The sequence below is a fragment of the Herpailurus yagouaroundi genome, unplaced genomic scaffold (assembly GCF_014898765.1).
Source record: "Herpailurus yagouaroundi ecotype Mexico unplaced genomic scaffold, PumYag 29, whole genome shotgun sequence".
Taxonomy (NCBI): domain Eukaryota; kingdom Metazoa; phylum Chordata; class Mammalia; order Carnivora; family Felidae; genus Herpailurus; species Herpailurus yagouaroundi.
In genome coordinates this window covers 108263567-108269566 of record NW_024412377.1, presented here as the reverse complement: position 1 = coordinate 108269566, position 6000 = coordinate 108263567, and the positions used below count along the sequence as shown (strand labels likewise).

General features: G+C 38.8%; 1 protein-coding gene across 1 annotated transcript in view; it reads left to right on the top strand.

Moving 5' to 3' along the window:
* RGS7BP (regulator of G protein signaling 7 binding protein) overlaps nucleotides 1–6000 on the top strand; it is a 110406-nt gene that overhangs the window by 75515 nt on the left and 28891 nt on the right. The window lies entirely within an intron of this gene.

Below are 6000 nucleotides of genomic sequence, written 5' to 3'. Positions count from 1 at the left end.
CTCTTTTTTTTTTTTCCCTTCCCCTCCCCCATGGGTTTCTGTTAAGTTTCTCAGGATCCACATAAGAGTGAAAATATATGGTATCTGTCTTTCTCTGTGTGACTTATTTCACTTAGCATAACCCTCTCCAGTTCCATCCACGTTGCTACAAAAGGCCATATTTCATTCTTTCTCATTGCCACGTAGCACTCCATTGTGTATATAAACCACAATTTCTTTATCCATTCATCAGTTGATGGACATTTAGGCTCTTTCCACAATTTAGCTATTGTTGAGAGTGCTGCTATAAACATTGGGGTACAAGTGCCCCTATGCATCAGCACTCCTGTATCCCTTGGGTAAATTCCTAGTAGTGCTACTGCTGGGTCATAGGGTAGGTCTGTTTTTAATTTTTTGAGGAACCTCCACACTGTTTTCCAGAGTGGCTATACCAGTTTGCATTCCCACCAACAGCACAAGAGGGTTCCCATTTCTCCACATCCTCTCCAGCATCTATAGTTGGAGTAGGAGTTTTAAACAGGAAACTCTGAGTAGACAGGAGGCCCAAAAAACAGGCAAGTGCCCAGGTAACTTGTTACTGGAGATGAGAAGCACCCAGAAGATAAGCTTTAAGCACCCATTTTGCAGCCACACATCCTGTCCCTTCACCAAAATAATCAGAAGGAGGGCACTGTAATCAGAACGATAGGCAAACAGAGATCCTCAAAGATACATCTGGATAGATATCCAGGAATGACAAATTAAAAAAAAAAATCCACTTTGGATGAGCCCCACTTCTCTCTCTCTCTCTCTGTCTCACTCTCTCTCTCTGCCCCTCATGGGATTCTCCCTTCCTCCCTCTCTCTCTCCGCCCTCACTCGCTTGCTCCCTCTCTCTAATGAAAAAAAAACCCAACACCCCAAAAAGGGGATGCCAACTGCAATAAACAAACAACTAATACTTGAAGAACAAATTGTAAAGTGGAAACAGACAAAGAATTTAGGATATATGTAGTTGATATTCTCAGAGACATTTGAGTCTATCATACCCATAAAACAATAACTGTCGGTAACAAAAAGGAAGCAGCCAAATTTGTTGGAGATAAAAATGTTATCAACCAAATAAAAACTAAATAGCTGGGTTACTTAGTATTGGGAGGCAACTCTCCAGCTTCTTGAATTTCTATACATCTTGCCAATGGAGGCACTGACTGCACTTTTGTTTTATACTATCTTTTCAAGGGTATTTACTTAGCAGATGCCTTGGAAAATAGAGATAGCATCGCTTTCCAGAGCAAGGCATCCTGACTATTCAGTATAATGAAAATGTTTCCCTCTTGGGCAAAGGGCAGACATGCTTTAAAAAGGCACATTTCCTAAGCTCAGGGTTCCTCTTTTGTCACACAGCCCCTTGTTGGACAGGTAGTGATCTGACCCTTTTTGTGTCTCCCTGTGGGAATTAGGATTCAAGAAAACAACACGAATGCTTATTAGTATGGCCACTACTATTCTGTGAGTAATAAACTGTTTTTGTCTCTGACCCAGAAGTCTCCAGGCTTCTTCCAGTATCCATGAAACTGTGGCAGGCTCACCAACAGGTATAATAAAATCTCAGACCCTTCACAGTTCTTAACAATTGTTATAATGAATATACTGAGACCCTAAAATAGTGAACTATAAGATCAAGTCAAGGTATTCTCCCAGAATTCAGCCCCCAAAATAAACATGGAATATGGAGGATAGTTAAGAAACATATAGGATGGATCCAGAGACTCCAATAAGAAATAGGAATTCTGAAAGAATGGAGGGAATAGAGAGAAGGAGATAATCAAGAAAAAGAGAAAAACTTTTCCCAAACCTAAAAGAAATAGTTAAATTGAAAATGCTGTAACATCTCAATGAATCACTCCATAGAGTACTTAGCAACTATTAAGGGAAAAGGGTACATCTATAATGGTAGATCCCCTTTTTCCATTGGAATGAAAGCTTTGGACAGAAACCAAGCCACTAATAATACTTAACTAACAATAATGGGACAAACTGACTCATATGCTTTCTAATGCACTGCACTAAGCCAGTCACAATAGCACTTCTCTAATACCCACGCCAAAAAAATGTTTACTCTGAATCCACACATGCAGAAACAATAAGAAAATCCAAACGGAAAGACTTTCTTTTTTTTTAATTTTTTTTTCAACGTTTATTTATTTTTGAGACAGAGAGAGACAGAGCATGAACGGGGGAGGGGCAGAGAGAGAGGGAGACACAGAATCGGAAACAGGCTCCAGGCTCTGAGCCATCAGCCCAGAGCCTGACACGGGGCTCGAACTCACGGACCGCGAGATCGTGACCTGGCTGAAGTTGGACACTTAACCGACTGCGCCACCCAGGCACCCCCAAACGGAAAGACTTTCTATAAAACAACTAGCCTGACCTCTTCATTCAAAAACATTAATAACATGGGGGCGCCTGGGTGGCTCAGTAGGTGGAGTGTCTGACTCTTTATTTCAGCTCAGATCATGAATTCTCAGTTCATGAGTTCAAGCCTCACATTGGGCTCCATGCTGACAGCATGGAGTCTGCTTGGGATTCTCTCTCTCTCCCTCTGTGCCCATCCCACAGAGGGGGATTTCTCTCAAAATAAAAGTAATAAAATTAAAAAACTTAAGAAAAATGCTAATGACATGAAAGTCAAAAAAAGACAAGGGTGCAGTTCTAAAAGAAAAATGACAACTAAATGCAGTGCACAATCCTTTTATGGAAACTTCCTCTTAAGTTTATGGAACTTAAAAAAAAAAGGTTAGAAAAACATTACTGGAACAATTGGGGAAACGTGAATACAGACTGCATATTAAATATTAGTATTGTATCAAATTGTATTGAATCATATTTAATCCAAGCTAAATAATTTTTTGGCCCAATCATTGTTTTGAGGTTATGTAGGGAAAAGATCCTGTTCTTTAGGAGATATATGCTGAAGTAGTTAAAGTGCCATTAATGTCTGCAACTTACTCTTAAATGGGTCATAAAAAGTTATATTTATATGTATATGTGACTTTAAATATAAAAATTATATACAATCAATACAGTATGTATATATGAAATCTATACACATATACATACACATAGAGAGATGGAGAGAAATAAAATATAACTAAATGTTAACAGTTTGTGAAACTGGAATATTTGGGTATCCGTTATATTTTTACAGGTTTGCCATAGGTTTGCAAATTTTCAAAATAAAAAAATAGGAGGTAATAAATTACAAATGCCAATCAAATGCCAAAAAAAGATTAACATAAAAAGAAGCAATTCCTACACGTATTTAGGACCCATTTCATAAACCAAAAAATGTGAAGATAATACCCTAAGAAGTTTTAAGAGAGCTGTAAACAGGCTACACACAAGTCATTCTGGATATGGACGTAAGATAAGGAAACAGTAGCATCCAAGTTTTGAGAGAAAGTTACTGTGAAGACAGATTTCCATATCTAGTCAATTAAAATTTAAGTGTGAGTACAAAGAAAGAGAAAAGAGAAGAAAATGTATTTTCCACAGACATTCTCTGAAGTAATTAGTCAAGGATATGCTGCAACAAAATGGAAACTGCATCCAAGAAAGCTGAAGATGTGGGACCCAAGAAATGTGGTATACAAAGAAAGCAGGAGCCATACGTACGCAGCAGTAGAGATATGAAACAGTTACAAGAAAAAACATATTCAAATTTATGTACTATTAAAAATGTATTTAGTTAACAAATACATAAGGGGCGCCTGGGTGGCTCAGTCGGTTAAGCGTCTGACTTCGGCTCAGGTCATGATCTCCCATCTCATGAGTTTGAGCCCCACGTCAGGCTCTGTGCTGACAGCTCGGAGCCTGGAGCCTGCTTCAGATTCTATGTCTCCCTCTCTCTCTGCTCCTCCCTCCTCTCAAAAATAAACATAAAAAAAATACATATGCAAGATAATTTCTGAAAGAGATAAGTACTATAAAGGCAATAAGCAGATACTGTACTGGAAAGGGATGCCCAACATGAAGTCAGTGCTATCAGTAAGTGAAAGCAATTAATATCTACTTGCAGAGTAAACTTGACCCCATAAATATTCTGCAATTGAGAACCCCTTAAGTGCATACTGATACCTTCTGTCTTTGAAGATGTTTCAGCCAGGGAAGATACAAGATGATCAAAATTCTGCAGAGATTTTGTGAGCTGATAGAAAGCACTCAACTGCAAGCCCAATGTTCAAGGCTTTTATTTTTGTTCATCTGCATTAGCAGAGTTAGAACTAGTCACTGAAAATGAGGAAAAGGAGGAGATGACCTGGTGAGATGACAAGCTCACAGGTGTGTTTCAGTTATATGAACAGTTATTTTACTTTGAAAAGGTCAAAGAATGATGTGTGTCTTATATAAGTAGTAGAATTATTACAGGCAGTTAAGTGTAAAACTGATTGTAGATTGGGTTCTCTTTATGCCTTTGCCTGTAAAAAGTATATACATGAGGGAGGTAAAGAGAGGACTCCAGGGGCACTTGGGTGGCTCAGTCAGTTAAGCATCCAACTTCAGGTCATGATCTCATGGTTTGTGAGTTCAAGCCCCATGTCAGGCTCTGTACTGGTAACTCAGAGCCTGGAGCCTGCTTCAGATTCTGTGCCTCTCTCCCTTTCTCTCTCTCTCAAAAATAAATACACATTAAAAATGTTTTTTTTTTTCACATTAAAAATGTTTTTAAAGAGAGAGAGAGGAGTCCAAGAAAGAGCATCACGCTACCTCGTGTCCTCCCTGTTCTCATTTGAATGAAAGCTTTGAGCTGTACAGTCCTGACCACAGGAGAGGGGCTACTGTGGCCCCAAGCCAAGCAAAACCCATAGGCAGAGAATTAAGTCTGCTTATGTATCTTCTTTCTCTACTCTTCACTGCCCAAAAAGCATACTGCTTTCCCCAAATCATTTCAACTCCACAGGAGTACCCCAGGAGCCATATGTGGCCCAATCCTTCAGAGTTTTGAAAAGCAAAAAGCTAGGGTTTGGTTCTTTTTGCTTCTCTCTCAGAGCTTAGCTATCACTGCAGAACTGTATCCTAAGGCTGACCCTGCTGAGCGGCGGGTAGCAGATGGGCTATAGTTGTTGCACTTTCCCAGGAAGCACAACGCAAATACTTTTAAGAGGTCAGTGCCCTCCAACTGTGAAATCGGAAGATGCTAAATTACGTGCTCGATTAAATTTCACCTCCCCCCCAGCATACCATAAAATTGGAAAAGCAACTCCATCACCCAGGATCAATGTGCATAAAGTATACACAAAAGGATCAGAAGTTCTCATCAGTAAACTGTGTGTTTGCTTTGGCTGAATATTCAGAGGTCCATTTCTACTCTAGGTTGATGAATGATGTATAGTTAATTACCACTTAATTGTTTGTTTCTTTTTCCTTGTGTTGCTGCCATATAGGTTAGAAATTACAAGGATGAGATTTTGGCTAGTCTCCTTCAGTCAGGAACCCAAGGGAAAATCTTCCCATTAGATTTTACCATCCTATTCACAAGTGTGTTTGCTTTATTTATTTATTTTTTTTAACCATGCAAAACACACATCAGGACTAGGGAAACTGAGCTAAGAGGTAGCCTGGTGTGGCTGCTCTCTCATGAATATTCAACAATATGGGATATAATAAATTCTTACCAACTAGTCTAGAGCTGTATCTACGTAATACAAATAAAACTGGATGAGAGAGTAAAAAAGAATCTAGCATCAAGCCCAGTACCTGATACTTAGCTGATACTCAAGAAATATTTATAAATGAATAAATGAGTGAATGAATGAACTCACAAAACTCAATTTTCGGGCTTCATAAGCCATTTCCATGACACCAGGATACATACACCCTTGCAGATGGCAAATGTTCAGAGCAGAATAAAAGACATTAACAGATGATATCTGGGCAATAGACTATAATTCCCATTTATTTTCATATGAATTTATTGCTGAACCAATTTGAAGATTTGTTTCTAGAAAGTATTGATTTA